The following is a 17324-nucleotide window of genomic DNA, read 5'->3' on the forward strand; positions in this document are numbered from 1 at the left end:
AGAACATGCAAACTCCACACAGAAAGGCCCTCACCGGCCACGGGGCTCGAACCCGGACCTTCTTGCTGTGAGGCGAGAGCGCTAACCACTACACCACCATGCCGTCCCTCATTTAGTTATTAAAAAATTAAACTAAAACACGTTTCTTTTTAACTTCTTGACTAAAATACAAGGAAACAAAAAATACACAGATTTTAATGACTTTCATTCTCATTGTGGAAAAGGGTTGTTGAAGCAGCTTTATCATGAAAATTAGCACCGACTGTCTCTGACTTCACTTCATGCATATTCATATGTATGTACTTGTATTCTAAAAACAAAGTGGCTTTAGAAAACCTATACAGTCAAACCTTGGGTCACGAACGTCTCTATTCACGAACTAATCGGGCTACGAACATCGTTTCCAAACGAATTTTGCTTCGATTCGCGAACGATGCTTCAATGCACAAACGCACAAACTGGCGGGCTTCCGCACCACGTGAGGCATGCGGCAGCATCAGTTGTACTCAAGGTGGTGCGCTGTGAACATTGTTCGTCATTGCGTCGTGTTGATACGATTTCTTTTTTGCATTAAATTAACCCTCATTATGGCTCCCAAGAAAGTGAAAAGTGTTAGTGATCGTGCTCCTCCTCCTCTCCTCCATCCACGTGTGCCAGCAACCATCAACCACAAAGGTAAAGTGTACTGTACAATTATTATGTTTTATTTTAGTATTACTGTATTTTTCTATAATTAAGGTTAATTCCTTTCTGTATTTTTTCCACACAAACTCATAAAAGTTTAAAAAAAAAAATAATTATATATATATATATATATATATATATATATATATATATATATATATATATATATAAATTTTTTTTTTTTTTTTTTCCTGGGGCCGGTGAACGGATTAACTGGATTTACACTAATTTCAATGGGAAAAATTAATTCGGTTCGCGAACGGAGTCAAAGAACGAATTAAGTTCGTAACCCGAGGTACCACTGCATTAAGTTAAGCTAGCCACGTCCAAACTCTTGTGCGCATTAATTTTGACACCAATTCTATACCATATATTAACATCGTTCCCTCAATGCTGTGGCTAGTTGGAGTTACCATCATTCCTCACCATTTCATAGCCCACTATGTGAGAGTAATGCATTTTATCTGTGAGAAAAAAATACATTTGAGGAAACACTGAGATCAAAATCAAAGTCCTTTCCAATGCCAAAAGGCACACTGGGTGGCGCTGATCTCCGTTTCAGCAGCCCTCGGCCTCTCGCCTATTACATAGCTAGGGTTACAATGGGGTTCTACTCCTCTGGTAACCATGAGAGTTTGACTCCCTACTCACATCTGTATTGCGGTGCCTCACCAGATGGCAGTGGGTACCAGTTTTATGATGGTCTTTGGTACGACCCAACCGCAAATAGATCTCCCAGTCGAGAGGAGGACACACTAGCCACCAGGCCAACCTCCTTGGTAACCCCGAGCTAATCAGATCCAACAGTAAGCAGCCTTTTACTTCAAATGAGTTTATCAAGTTAATTTATTTAAATCTTGCTTCCGTGTAGGTTTTTTTTTTTTAATTAAATGGGAGGCATTATGTTTTCAGGTTGTCCATCTGCTCGAGACTCTCATTAGCATGATATCTAAAAAAAAAAAAATTAAATTAATTAAAAAAAAAAAAAAAAAAACAGTTAAATGCTTGCAGAATTTATATGGAATCATCACTGAAACCAGCAGATCCACTGACATGCTCGATATTGGAATTAATCCAAACAGAGTCAAGGTCACAGCAAGGTCAAATGTCGAAATAGCTGTTCTTCAATAACCTGCTTCCTATTTGCCATACAAAAGATATGTTACAACTTCTCGGTCAGGAACTCAAGGCTCATTTTCATTACCAGCTATGATTATCATCAATCTCTCCATCTGTCTATCCTCAAGTGTCTGCCTGAGATCCTGGTTAGTGTGATGGCTCAAGAAAAAATGGCTGAATGTTTATAGGATTTACATGGAATTATCATCATTATCATCGTAACCAGCAGATAAACTGACGAGATTTTGCATTTGATCCAAACAGGGGCAAGGTCATATGTCTGAAATTGTTGTTCTTCAATAACTTCCTTTATGTTTTAAGTATATTTTAAAGATACAGTGCTCAGCATAAATGAGTACACCCCCTTTGAAACAATATATCTCAATGAAGACAAAATTTCCAAAATGTTGACAAGACAAAAGTTTAATATAACATTTGTTTAACTTATAATGTGAAAGTAAGGTTAATAATACAACTTCAATTGCACATTTTTCAGTTTTACTCAAATTAGGGTGGTGCAAAAATGAGTACACCCCACAACAAAAACTACTACATCTAGTACTTTGTATAGCCTCCATGATTTTTAATGACAGCACCAAGTCTTCTAGGCATGGAACGAACAAGTTGGCGACATTTTGCAACATCAATCTTTTTTCATTCTTCAATAATGACCTCTTTTAGTGACTGGATGCTGGATGGAGAGTGATGCTCAACTTGTCTCTTCAGAATTCCCCATAGGTGTTCGATTGGGTTCAGATCAGGAGACATACTTGGCCACTGAATCACTTTCACCCTGTTCTTCTTCAGAAATCCAACAGTGGCCTTAGATGTGCGTTTAGTCATGTTGGAAAAGGGCACAATGACCAAGGGCATGGAGTGATGGTAGCATCTTCTCTTTCAGTATAGAGCAATACATCTGTGAATTCATGATGCCATCAATGAAATGCAGCTCCCCGACACCAGCAGCACTCATGCAGCCCCACATAAGGACACTGCCACCACCATGTTTCACTGTAAGCACCATGCATTTTTCTTTGTATTCCTCACCTTTGCGACGCCATACAGTTTTGAAGCCATCAGTTCCAAAAACATTTATCTTGGTCTCATCACTCCAGAGTATAGAGTTCCAGTAGTCTTCATCTTTGTCAGCATGGGCCCTGGTAAACTTTAGGCGGGCTTTTTTGTGCCTGGGCTTTAGGAGAGGCTTCTTTCGTGGACGGCATCCATGCATGCCATTCCTCTGCAGTGTACGCTGTATTGTGTCACGGGAAATAATCACCCCAGTTTGGCTTTCTACTTCTTTAGATAACTGCAGTGAACTTGCATGCCGATTTTCTTCAACCCTTCTCATCAGAAGACGCTCCTGTCGAGGTGTTAACTTCTGTGGATGACCTGGACGTCTCTGTGAGATGGTTGAAGTTCCATCTTTCTTAAATTTTTGTACCACTTTTGCGACAGTATTCTGACTGATAAGTAAAGCTTTGCTGATCTTCTTGTAGCCTTCACCTTTGTGGTGGAAAGAAATTATTTTCTTTGGGGAGTTCTGAAGAGACAAGTTGAGCATCACTCTCCATCCAGCATCCAGTCACTAAAAGAGGTCATTGTTGAAGAATGGAAAAAAGATTGATGTTGCAAAATGTCACCAACTTGTTCATTCCATGCCTAGAAGACTTGGTGCTGTCATTAAAAATCATGGAGGCCATACAAAGTACTAGATGTAGTAGTTTTTGTTGTGGGGTGTACTCATTTTTGCACCACCCTAATTTGAGTAAAACGGAAAAAAAAAGTTTATATTATTAACCTTACTTTCCCGTTATAACAGATGTTATATCAAACTTTGTCTTGTCAACATTTTGGAAATTGTTTGTGTTCATTGAGATATTGTTTAAAATGTTACTTTTCAAAGGGGGTGTACTTATTTATGCTCAGCACTGTAGTTCTGGCATACAATTTAGTAAAAAAAGGACTAAATGAATGCAGTCGATGTCAACTTCGACTCGTTTCCCTAGTTTTAGATCATATAGGCCACAATCTTCTAAACTAACCCTTATTTGTTATATATATATATATATATATATATATATATATATATATATATATACACACACACTTTTTTTTTTAAATACTAATCTACTTTACTCATGGATCAAGCAGTAATGTGAGCAGCCAAAAAATAAATAAAGTCCTTCAAATCAGTTTCTGTATTAGCTCTATTAGTATTGCAATAGCATTCAGCTCAGTTTAAAAAGGTACTCAAGTGATAGCTGCACACTGAGTATCTGCATTAAACACTAAGCACCAGGCGCTAAAAATTTGCACTCTTTTTTTTTTTTGCCTTAAATCCTCAAGGGACCAATCAGTGGAGCCAAAATGCAAAGGCCAGGGATTCGTGGTTGTGGAAGAGGGTTGTAAAATCCTTGGGAACAACTGAACGACTGTTTTCTGCTGCACTGTGTCTAGACAAGAGAACAAGGAAAGTTTAGCCCTGCTGAATATTCAGAAGCACTGGCAAAGAACTGGTGTGAATTGGTGATATGAGTGCTGTGCGCCTCCACATCAATCACTACAGACAGTCTGGCCCTGCATGGAACGGTCTGGGGAATCATGGGAGGGCCATTACCGAATGTCTGACAGTTATTTAAAACAGGACATAGGACACCTCAGGAGTCGCTGATGGCAAGTGCACACAAAGAGAGAAGGGGAAAGGGTGCGACTAGTGTTCACACTCAACAAGTAACACTGAAGCTTATATTCTCCAGAAAAATAGCAGAAAGCACCATGAGAATAGCATTTTAAAAGAGCCACGATGCATACCATCATTAGCGCAAGGCAATATGACCATTTATTATCGATATCATGATAACTTGGGTCACAATACGTTTTTCTGAGATATTGCAGATATCATGATTTCTTGTTCATACACTTGTGTTCAAAATAATAGCAGTCCAACACGACTAACCAGATCAATCACTGTTTTTGGTGGAAATTATATTACTACATGGCAAATAATTTACCAGTAGGTGTAGTAGAGTCATAGAAAACCAACAGACCTAACATTCATGATATGCATGCTCCTGAGTCTGTGTAATCGAATAATTAAGTGAAAGGGACATGTTCAAAATAATAGCAGTGTGGAGTTCAATTAGTGAGATCATTCATTCTGTGAAAAAACAGATGTCAGTCAGGTGGCCCTAATTTAAGGATGAAGCCAGCACATGTTGTACATCCATTTCTCTCTGAAAACATGAGAAACATGGGTCGTTCCAGACATTGTTCAGAAGAACAGCGTGCTTTGATTAAAATGTTGATTGGAGAGGTAAAACGCATACTGTAAAGAAGTGCAGAAAATGATGGGCTGCTCAGCTAAAATGATCTCCAGTGCTTTAAAATGGACAGCAAAGCCAGAGAGACGTGGAAGAAAACAGAAGACTACCATTCGAATGGATCGAAGAATAGCCAGAATGGCAAAGACTCAGCCAATGATCAGCTCCAGGGTGATCAAAGACGGTCTGAAGTTACCTGTGAGTACTGTGACAATTAGAAGATGCCTGTGTGAAGCTAATCTATCAGCAAGAAGCTCCCGCAAAGTTCCACTGTTAAAAAAAAAGACGTGCTGAAGAGGATACAATTTGCCAAAGAACACATCGACTGGCCTAAAGAGAAATGGAAAAACATTTTGTGGACTGATGAAAGTAAAATTGTTCTTTTTGGGTCCAAGAGCCGCAGACAGTTTTTCAGACGACCCCCAAACACTGAATTCAAGCCACAGTACACTCTGAAGACAGTGAAGCATGGTGGTGCAAGCATCATGATATGGGAATGTTTCTCTTACTGTGGTGTTGGGCCCATTTATCGCATACCAGGGATCATGGATCAGTTTGCATATATCAAAATACTTGAGGAGGTCATGTTGCCTTATGCTGAAGAGGAAATGCCCTTGAAATGGGTGTTTCAACAAGACAACGGCCCCAAACACACCAGTAAGCGAGCAGCATCAGGGTTCAAGACCAACAAAATGAAAGTTATGGAGTGGCCAGCCCAATCCCCGGACCTTAATCCGATAGAAAACTTGTGGGGTGACATCAAAAATGCTGTTTCTGAGGCAAAACCAAGAAATGCAGAGGAATTGTGGAATGTTGTCAAATCATCCTGGGCTGGAATACCTGTTCACAGGTGCCAGAAGTTCTCAGAAACCGTGGTTATACAACTAAATATTAGTTTAGTGATTCACAGGAATACTAAATCCTTAAGATTTTTTCAGTTTATACAGTAAATATTTGGAGTTTGTAATGAAAAATGCAGACACTGCTATTTTTTTGAACAGCCCAATGTTCATTTTTCTTCATTTTCTGTAAAGTAATTAAAATATTGATATATTTTTCTTCATGTTTTGATGTAGAATATAATGTGCAGTGTTCCCAATGCATGGAAATAAAAACTATTATAAGGATTTTGAGCTTTACTCACGTTTTTAAACACACTGCTATTATTTTGAACACAACTGTAATCCTGTATTTTTGGCTTGTTTTTGAATAAATGTAATCACAAACTGACAGAAAGCATCCAATATGGGGTTCAAAGCTTGTGCTTAATCTTTAAAATAGTAAAACAAGTAAGATTTTTTTTCTCCTTTTTAGTGTTGGGTAACTGCCACTTTACTTTAGATTTTTCCTCAGTCACTTTCTCCTTCAACTTATAATGACAACATGGTGAATACTGACAAGTTGAGCTTTTTTTTTGGGGGGGGGGGGGGGGGAACTCGCTCTCAAAAATAAGAAAGAGGAACAATCAGACAATTTGATTTTTTTTTTTGTTCCCATTTCATTTTGTTATACACAGCCCTCTCCAAAAGTATTGGAACAGCAAGGCCGAATTCTTGTTGTTTTTTGCTATACACTCAAAATACTTGGAATTAAGGTCAAAAGATATGATTGATCAGAATTTCAGCTTTTATTTCCTGATATTTATTTCTAGATGTGTTAAACAGCTTACAACATGGCACCTTTGGAGGCAGACCACCCAATTTTAGGTGAGCAAGTTATCAAGTGGGTGGCACAGTGGTGTAGTGGTTCACACTGTCGCCTCACAGCAAGAAGGTTCTGGGTTTGAGCCCAGCGACCAGTGGGGGCCTTTCTGTGTGGAGTTTGCATGTTCTCCCCGTGTCTGTGTGGGAGTCTGGCGACTCGCTCGTACACAACAACAAACATAGCAGCATTTTTTGTCAACGTTTATTTTCGCATTTCTCAGTGTAATAGCATTCATTTTACAGCATGGATAGCGATAACGACAGTGTTCACAGTGAATGAGTTTTACTACCCTGATGAAGACAAAATAAAAGAAAACATTTCGGGAGAAAACTGAAAACCTGTAACTGTTGCTAACGTCGAGCAAAAACATGGCTGAATCTTGAATGACTCAATTTTGTATAGAGGACTACATAGGCGGCAGAATGTAGGGGTTTTTTTTTTCCCCTCCCATGGAAGTGCACTTGTGTACCGAGGAGGAAGCCATTTGTATGACAGCCATGAATGAGGAGCCGTAAAAATGGCGGCTCGCCTCGGCTTTCCCTTTCGGGCGCTCTCATTTTCTGTTAGAATTTGGTATATATATGTATATATATATATATATATATATATATATATATATATATATATATAAATAATTTACCAGCTTAAGGTCGGTCCATATGGTGAAATACCGTGACCTCGGCGTTGAATACTGACCTCAGCCCACATATATATATATATATATATATATATATATCAGCCAAGTAAGATTATCAGCTGGATAGTACAGTGGTAATGCTCACTGACTACGACGCAGGAGATCGGGGTTCGAATCCCGGTCGGGGCAAAACATCATCCAGTAAGGGTCCTTAGGCAAAACCCCTCATGATATATCAGCCTACCTCAGGAATGAGTGAAAACTAGAGATTAATGAAATACAACAACGATGCTACGGCAAGGGGGAGCCAGGAAGACAGGTCAGCGGGGAGATGTCATCATCCCCACAACCAGAGATTGGGTACCAAGCCCCAACAGCTAACAGCCTCAACACAAGAGCTGCTGACCTGAGAGAGCCCCCGACAAATACCGAAGCTGAGTTGCCAAGTACCTTCAGAAGATCTACTAGTAGATGTGAATGCTGCTCTGAAGACAATCTCCACAAGAACCATCACTAAGACCAACAAGCTGATACACAGTACAGCAACAGTAATCATGGAGATGCTTGGACATAACAAACAGTATCCACCATGGAAGAGACGATTAGAGGCCAAGATAAAGGCAGCAAGGAGAGAAGTTAGCCAGCTAGCTGAACTACAGAAAGGGAACATGGTGAATAAAGGGGCGCCCAGGAAGTACAACTCACTCTCCATACCAGAGGCACTCGAAACTGCCAAACAGCGACTAACAGCTCTGGCCAGGAGAGTTCTCCTGCATTATCCAGCCACTGACTTGGCTGTTCTCCACTGAACCAGCCAAGGTGTACTCTCAATGGCAGGGGAACAACAACCGTGGGTCTGGTGGAAAAATACATATGGGATGCCCAATGGTTAGTGGACCTAAGAGTGTCAAAGATGAAGAGCTGGACAGCACCAGGCCCCGATATGATCCATACGTACTGGCTGAAGAAGCTAACTGCACTCAATGAACGCCTAACAGCACAGATGAACCAGCTGCTGAGGGATGGAACCCACCCAGAATGGCTAACCCAAGGCTAACCCCAATGGCTAACCCTAATCATGAAGGACCCCCAGAAGGGACCCATCCCATCCAACTACCGGCCAATTACCTGTCAGGCATCATTGCGGCAAAAATGAGTAAGTGGCTCAATACATGCGAGGCACAGAAAGGAATTGGCAGTAACACCAGAGGAGCCAAGCACCAGCTACTGGCCAATAGAACAGTTGCCCGAGACTGTAAGAAGAGACAGACCAACCTGTGCACTGCCTGGATTGACTACGACTCAATGCCACACACATGGATACTGGAATGTCTGGAATGTCAACAGGAACCTAAGGACCTTCATACAGAACTCAATGGAAATGTGGAAGACAACCCTAGAGGCCAAGTCAAGTCATTGCCCAAGTCAACATCAAGTGCGGCATATACCAAGGATGTCATTCGGATTGGACAAGTGTGGCCGGATGGTCTCAAAGAGAGGACTGAAGGGATTGACCTACCAGAGGGCAACATAGGTGATATCCAAGACAGCTACAAGTACCTTGGCATCCCACAGGCTAATGGAAACCATGAAGAGGCCACAAGGAAGTCAACCACAGCCAAATACCTCCAGAGAGTAAGGCAGGTCCTGAAAAGTCAGCTGAATGATAAGAACAAGGTCCGAGCCATCAACATGTACGCACTACCAGTCATCAGATACCCCGCTGGTATCATAAACTGGCCAAAGGAGGAGATAGAAGCCACAGATATCAAGACTAGAAAGCTAGAAAGTGAGCGTCAAGACCACGGTCCAGGATGAAACATCGAAAATCCGAGAATACATCAGAAAGATGGCCCCAAAGGATGAACTGCTAAGTGAATGTCTCAGGCAGCAGAACCCTGATGAGAGTGCAGAGGAGGAGGAGGAACAGACAACCTGGAGAGACAAACCCCTACATGGCATGTACCACCGTCAGATAGAGGAAGTGGCTGATATCAAGAAATCCTACCAGTGGCTGGATAATGCAGGATGCCAAACAGCACAGAGGCACTAATCATGGCAGCACAAGAACAGGCCATAAGCACAAGAGCCATAGAGGCCAGGATCTACCAGAGTAGATCAGACCCAAGATGCAGACTGTGCAAAGAAGCCCCTGAAACAGTCCAGCACATAGTAGCAGGGTGTAAGATGCTAGCTGGATCAGCGTACATGGAGAGGCACAACCAAGTGGCTGGGATAGTATACAGGAACATCTGCAACCAGTATGGAATAGAAATACCCAAGTCCCAATGGGCCATACCACAGAAGGTGGCTGAGAACAACAGGGCCAAGATTCTGTGGGACTTCAGCTTCCAGACTGACAAACAGATCCTGGCTAACCAACCGGACATAGTGGTGGTGGACAAAGAGCAGAAGAGGGTGGTGGTGATAGATGTGGCGATCCCAGCTGACGCCAACATCAGGAAGAAGGAACATGAGAAACTTGAGAAGTATCAAGGGTTGAAAGAGCAGCTGGAACGGATGTGGAAGGTCAAGGGTTGCGTGGTCCCCGTGGTAGTGGGGGCACTTGGGGCAGTAACCCCCAAACTGGGAGAGTGGCTCCAGCAAATCCCAGGAACAACATCTGAAGCCTCAGTCCAGAAGAGCGCAGTCCTAGGAACATCGAAGATACTGCGCAGAACCCTCAAACTCCCAGGCCTCTGGTAGAGGACCCGAGCTTGAGGATGACATGGATACCACCCCCCCGCCGGGGGTGAGAAGGAGATTTTTTTTTTTAATATATTTTATATATATATATATATATATATATATATATATATATATATATATATATATATATATATATATATAAAAAAGGGTTCATATCCCTTGCTTGCAATAACTGCGTGGACCTGGTGACCCACTGACATCAAACTGTTGCATTCTTTTTTGTGATGTTTTTCCAGGTTTATACCGCAGCTGCTTTCATTTGTCAGTTTTGGGGAGTTTCTCCCTTCAGTCTCCTCATCAGGAGGTGAAATGTTGCTCAATTGGGTGAAGGTGTAGTGATTGACTTGGCCAGTCTAAAACCTTCCACTTCCCCCCCAATGAAATCCTTTTATTATTTTGGCACTCTGTTGTGGGTCATTGTCTTGCTGCATGGTGAAGTTCTTCCCAATTAGACTGGATGCATTTCTCTGTAAATTGTCAGACAATGTTTCTGAAGACTTCTGAATTCATTCTGTTCCTAACATCATGAGTTACATCATCAATAATGACTGCCGAGCCCATTGCAGAAGCAGCCCTGTCAACCCAATCCATGACACTATCTCCACCGTGCTTAACTGAGGAGCTCACATGCTTTGGATCATGAGCAGATTCTTCACACTTTGGTCTTTCCATCACTTGAGTAGATGTGGATCTTGGTTTGAGAATGTTTGTTGCTCATCGTTGTATATTCCCTCTTTTCTTAGCTTCAAAATGGTTTGCTTTTCTCCCATAGACAGCTCTCTGGTCTCCATGTTGGTTGAAACAACAAATGCAGTCTTCACAGGTGAAGACTGCAGGGCTCAAGCCAAGAGCAAACATTTAGAGCTATTATTTGTTTAAAAACAGTCAGTCAATCTAACAGGGCACATCTGGACAACAAAAAACACCCATCAGCCACATCTTCCAATTTTTTGGTGGGTTCGAATGAAAGGAGTCATGCTCTCAGTTGTTTAACACATCTAGATCTAGCTATCAGGAAATGAAAGCTGAAATTATGATCTATTGTCTCATTCATCATTTGATATCAAACCCAAATATCTTCGGCGTATAGCAAAAACAAAATAAATGACCTGGCTGTTCCAATATTTTCAGAGGGGCTTGTGTACAATGATGTGCAAATGTACAAATAATTGCATGATTAAAAAATTCTCTTATGGACTTCTCTTATTTACTTTTCACCATCAGCTTGTGTCTTTTAACAGTGTGAGTTTGGGAAAACTGTAGCTAACTATTAAATTAAACTTTAGCTGACTTTACCTTGAATAGAGTGAGACTTGGAACTGAGGCTGTGCATGGGACTTCAAATCAATCCTATTATAAAATGACGGGGCTTTAATGTTTCTTCTCATAGCAGAGCTCTTGGACTTGTTGATGGTGGTCTGTAGTGCACCAGTGTGGGAAATAAGGCCGGACCGGCAGACATTTACCAGAAATTTTTGCATTTGTCCATCTGTATTTCAAAAGCATCAAACTGGATGGCCCATGAAAAATTGTAAAGATATGGGTCTAATCTACTTTTAAATTTTCTTCCAAATGTTACACTGGGCAAATACATTATGTCGTAACACAGCCTGTGAAACAGGGGACCCCGCGGGCCCGACTTTAAAAATTCATAACTTGGCTGCCGAAGGTCCTAGCTCCGCCCAATTTTACAGGCACCTCCATCTCCCCGAGTGGCACACTAAATAAGGCAATAATAATGCACTCAGTATTCACCGCTGCTTTTATTGCACAATGCATTTGAACTAGTTTTTAGGGTTGACAGTATCTGATTGATCCAGTTGATTGGTTAAGAGTTCAGTTTACATGAAACTTTGCAGTACAGTATTATGTTAAGTGCCAAACTGCCAATCAATGGTTGTTATTATTACGAACATTTTTTAAAATTCATAACAAGAAAGACGGTGACAGTCATATGCTTTGGAGGATGTAGATTTATATTTTAACAGAGTTTTTATTTACTAAGTTCTAGTCCAGCAGATTTTAGTCTGAATGCCAAAGGATACCGTATGACCATGTCTAGTTCTGAGTCATTTGAAAAGTCATTTTGTTACAAAGTTACTTGGGATCTCGGACTCAAAGTTTTAACTCTATTATGTAAGAATAGTTGTATTGTTAATTACGAAATTTCTTATAGTAAGTCTATAAGTATAGTATAAAAAAAAATCATTGTTGACATAAAATGTTTCATGAGCGTTATTATAGTACCTGTAAATTGTAACCAACTGGAACATCCTCACGCCACCATACTTTTTTCTAGACATTGAACTGACCTGTGTGTACGACTGTTTTCTTGCGTAGAACTTTAAGCATGTTTTTCTTGAATCTTCTGACATTTTCTTGTAAGTTAGATTCAGTTTGTAATGTAATGTAATTAGCAACTAATGTCTATTGTAATTTGGCCTTTGAAAAATGTGCCTGGAAAGAGTTGAAAAGCCATCTCTAGGCATCTAAAGCCCTTCAGCTTCCAAGGCCCGAAGGCAGGCCTCGGATTCCCAGCCGCATTGTTCCGGCCCTTTGGCCCGTCATTCGGATGGACAGACAACATTTCAGACTTGTTTGTCCTGTGACAGTCTGCTTAAAATTCCTTATTTCCCACACTGTTACATCGTACTATTTTGTTGACCAGATGAGCATTAGACTTCATTAATGGTTCATACAAAATATGAAGTATACGCTGTTGCTACGAAGCCAAAGATTAATCCTGTTGTACCAGTGCATAAGCGTTACCCTCAGGCAAAGCAGGTAGAAGTTAGACGAGAGGTGAAGGCTACACTGAAAAGAGATGAACTGTCAGGGGATGAGAAGTGGGTGGGCTTTATGCAAATTAGAAGCAAAGCAACGAGGAGGAACGGGGACGGGGGAAAGTGGTACAGGTTTGTTTTTTCCTCTGATTGCGATATATTATGCAGGCTTTCACTTCCTCATATTTGTTCGTGCTCACAGCTCCTGATGATATTCGGAATACTTTTACAGTCATGAGGCGTTCACAAATTAGAACAGTATTCTCACAATTCTATTTGGGTCCACTTACAGGCTCATTCTGGTCACTAGTGCATGGTGAGGCACTACTTGGATCCATTTTACACAGGAGTATATTTAATTTGTGGTCAGAATAGCCAAATCATGTCATTTTTAGCAGGAGGACATTAGATTTTTAGGCCAATCAAATGTCTAAGAAAATCCTAGCAGGTAGAAAGAAACTTAAAAAAATAAAATAAAATAGAGTATTATAGACTGCTTTGTTACGTGTAAACAAAGAGGCATACAACCTGATGCTACTTGGAATGTGTCAAGAATTTTATTTAGGAATCAGATTAACATTAGCTAAAATGTTATCCACTAATTATCACGATCAGAAAAGTTGCACTTAAACAGTGCAACTGTCAAAGATGCCCCCTCAGTGACTAATTCATGCTAAGTGGTGGTCTAGCCTGCAACATCTCTCCAAGAAACCCCAAGCCTTTGTACTAAAGAGAAATTTAAATCATACCAGCATCTTGATGCTTATAATCTTTGCTGTTTGTGGGTACATTGAAGAGTTATAATGACAACATCGAGCACATTATGGCATTAAAAGCTAATTTTCTGCCTAGCTGAAGTACATAGGGTTCTTAAAGCAAAATAAATAATGCATGTTAGCTAACTAGCCTGTTAAATTCTTAGTTAGCATGCAAACTCCACTGAATATGAAAGTCAACTATTTGGCAGAGATCAAATGGGCACTGCAAAGATGCAGCTCAAACCAATGATCTCTCTCCGTCTGTAACCAGAACCAAAAGATGTCCGATTCAATAGTTTATGGTGAAAACAGCCTCAATGTGGCTGTAGCTCAATTTTTGTGAAATTGCATATGACCCCTGTATAGCCGCATCCATGGTAGGTGGCGCCACCTGGTGAACAATTCTGGTTGGAATATGTCTTTACACTTTTCTGGGTGAGTTTCAGTGAAAACATCCTAGCAGTTTACGAACAATGGTGTTTGGTGTGACGAGTCACCTAAAATTTTCCAAACACCCATAAAATATTAAATATGGCAGGTGGTGCCACCGTCTTGACAATTTTTATATATACACCAACCTGGGGAACATTCCATAAGAGTTTGATCAAAATCTGATCACTCCTGTAGGAGGAGTAGCGATTTTCGTGAAATTGCACGTGACCCCCCTGTAGCCTCATCCATGGTAGGTGGCGCCACCTGGTGAACAATTCTTGTTGGTATACATGTCTTTAGAGTCTTCTGGGTGAGTTTCAGTGAAAAAATCCCAGCAGTTTACAAAGAGTCGTGTTTAATGTGACAAGTCACCCAAAAATGTCAGACACCCATAAAATCATAAACATGACAGGTGGCAGCACCATCTTGACAACTTTTACGCACACCCACCTGGGGAACATTGTATGTCAGTTTGATCAAAATCCAATCAATCAATCCTGTAGAAGGAGAAGCAATTTTTGTAATTTGTGGACGGACAACGACGACAGACGGATGATGTGTGATCGCATAATCTCATCCAGCCTGGCCTGCGGCCAGATGAGCTAAAAACAAATGTGTGTTAATACTTTTCTGTTTCTGACACCCAAGAGCACAATGCAACATTTTAGAAAACAAATAGGTCATTTGCAGGAATTGGTCACGTGTCAATTTTCCCCATAGCAACAAGCCCGTGGTGGGCAAGCTAACTTGACATTCCTTGACAACCATAAGAGTTTGATTGACTATGCAAAGCAATCCATTTCTATAATAGCCGTTTTTACCTTTTCTACTGTCTTTTTTTTACCTGAATTTCGGTGTGTACTTGGAAAAAGTTTGTGGTTTTAACTTCTGTCGTAAGTTAAAGCAAATCATTGGCCAGAAAAGAGAAGTTTTTTGGACTCAAGTTGGTCACCGCCGAAAGAAATTCACGTGCGAAATGGCGGATTTCTGAGGTATGTTTATAACTTATTTGCTTTTCTACCTTTATCATTCGCTTAATGTGTGAAGATTCTTGAAAATAAATACAGATATACAAATACAGATATAGCCGCCATTTCGCACATGAATTTCTTTCGGCGGCGACCAACTTGAATCCAAAAAACTCTTTTTTACGGCCAATGATTCGCTTTAACTTACGACAGAAGTTAAAACCACAAACTTTTTCCAAGTACACACCGAAATTTAGGTAAAAAAAAAAAAAACAGTAGAAAAGGTAAAAACAGCTATTACAGAAATGGATTGCTTCGCATCGCCAGTCAAATTCTTACGGTTGTCAAGGAATGTCAAGTTAGCTTGCCCACCTCAGGCTTGTTGCTATGGGGAAAATTGACACGTGACCAATTCCTGCAAATGGCCTATTCTGGCTTGCTCTGAAAACACCACTATAGTCTGCCGCTTTGTTTCTGCAACCAGGACACGCTGCTGTGATCAGAGTGGCGTTTTTCTCTCAGCAGTCTATATCACATATGCCTTAGGGCATTTATTGGTTTTTGTTTTAGACAGTAAAAACATTTTTAAAGAATAGCAAGGCAGCATTCAGTTGTGACCTCTACTTCATAATTTATGACTCCTCTATCTTTTGAGTAACCAAATGAACCACAGCTCTGACTTCTTACTTTCTACTGGTTCAAAAGCCCAAAGCTCACATTTCCACACGCCAGTGACCGTTCATCTAGATAAAGCAAAGCAAAACCACAACCTAAACTGGTCCTTCATGTCTTGTGCTTTTTCTCATTCAGTGAACTATTTTTTCTGTTGGAGGAATACTAGTTGCATTTAGCCTGATCACTACTTTCACCAAGAACGTTAAAAAAACTACATTTCCAGATGTGTCTTGTATCACCGAAGCAAGGCGTCAAAAAATAAAAAATGCTGCGTCAAGAGCCGTGCCATTTTTTTGTGGCAATACCAGAGAAAGCATAACCACTAGTGAGCAGTGTAGTGTGAGTTCAGCTACATGGCATAAAGTCAACTGCCAAAGGATTAGAGAATCTTTAAAGGTGACATATTAAACCCCTTTTCCACAAGTCGACAGCTCCCTGAGGTCTTACTGAAATATCTGACATGCTTTGGTCAAAATACCACAAGGATAAAACACAACAGCTCCTCTCTCACCCTGTCGAAACAGCCCTGTTCAAAATTGAGTGCCTGTTCCTTTAAATGATAATGAGCCGCTGCTCACCCCACCCCCTCTTCTGCCAGCCAATCAGGTAGCACTTTCTTCATGAATACTCAGATGAGGGGCGGGATCATGCTAATGATCTCTTCTTGTGACATAGAAACAGGAGCCAAAACTGAAGGGCTTGTTGAAGCACATGTTTTCTGAAATAGGCAGCACAAAAGAAACTGACTGACTCTTATTTCAGAGTTTGTGGGCTGGTCGGCTCTCCAGAGACCCAAACCTGTGTGCACAAGCACTGAAAAAGCAACTTTGTCATAATACATCACAATTTAAATCATTGACTATCTGACATAAAACAGTAAACCAAAGATCATGGTTTACCGTGAGCAACATATTAGACCCAAACAAGATCAACTGTGAGCTCCTGCTCACTTACGTATCCCCTCCGCTCTCGCTTATATCAGAATACAAGCAATCGAAGGAACAGGACACCTATTATGAATGTCGACTTCAACAAATAATTAACCCTGAAACGAGTAAGTAAAGAGCAGTGTTCTCCCCAGGGATTTCAAACAGCATCCTGGTAAACTGGCATTTTGAAATAGCATTTTGCTTTTCGAAATAGCATCAAATTTACTGTATAATTATTATAAAATTAACACAAATAGCATCATATTCAGACAATATAGCATCATATTTATAACATGATGCCATGGCCCTGGGGAGAATATTTGTTGTGTCTCATTGTCTGAATACTTACATATGAGTACAAACCATTCACAAATCTCTCTTTTCAACCATTTGTTAATTGACATGTCTTTTAGATAGAAACACAGGGGAATAAGATGTTCATCTGAATCCACTGGTTCCAATGACAGAAATGGTCATTTATACAATTAAATACCATCACATCCAAGAAAAAAAAAAAAAAAAAAAAAAGTTGTCCATATTAATCTGCTAGTCCAAAAAAAAAAAAAAAAAAACAAAGGAAAAATGTAAAGAAAAATCCACGCT

General features: G+C 40.4%; 1 protein-coding gene across 1 annotated transcript in view; it reads right to left on the bottom strand.

Annotated features, from left to right (window-relative positions):
• Nucleotides 1–17324, bottom strand: part of LOC132893854 (coiled-coil domain-containing protein 9B) — an 83556-nt gene that overhangs the window by 50686 nt on the left and 15546 nt on the right. The gene's annotated exons all lie outside the window — the stretch shown is intronic.

Source organism: Neoarius graeffei, chromosome 11 (genome assembly GCF_027579695.1).
Source record: "Neoarius graeffei isolate fNeoGra1 chromosome 11, fNeoGra1.pri, whole genome shotgun sequence".
Lineage (NCBI taxonomy): Eukaryota > Metazoa > Chordata > Actinopteri > Siluriformes > Ariidae > Neoarius > Neoarius graeffei.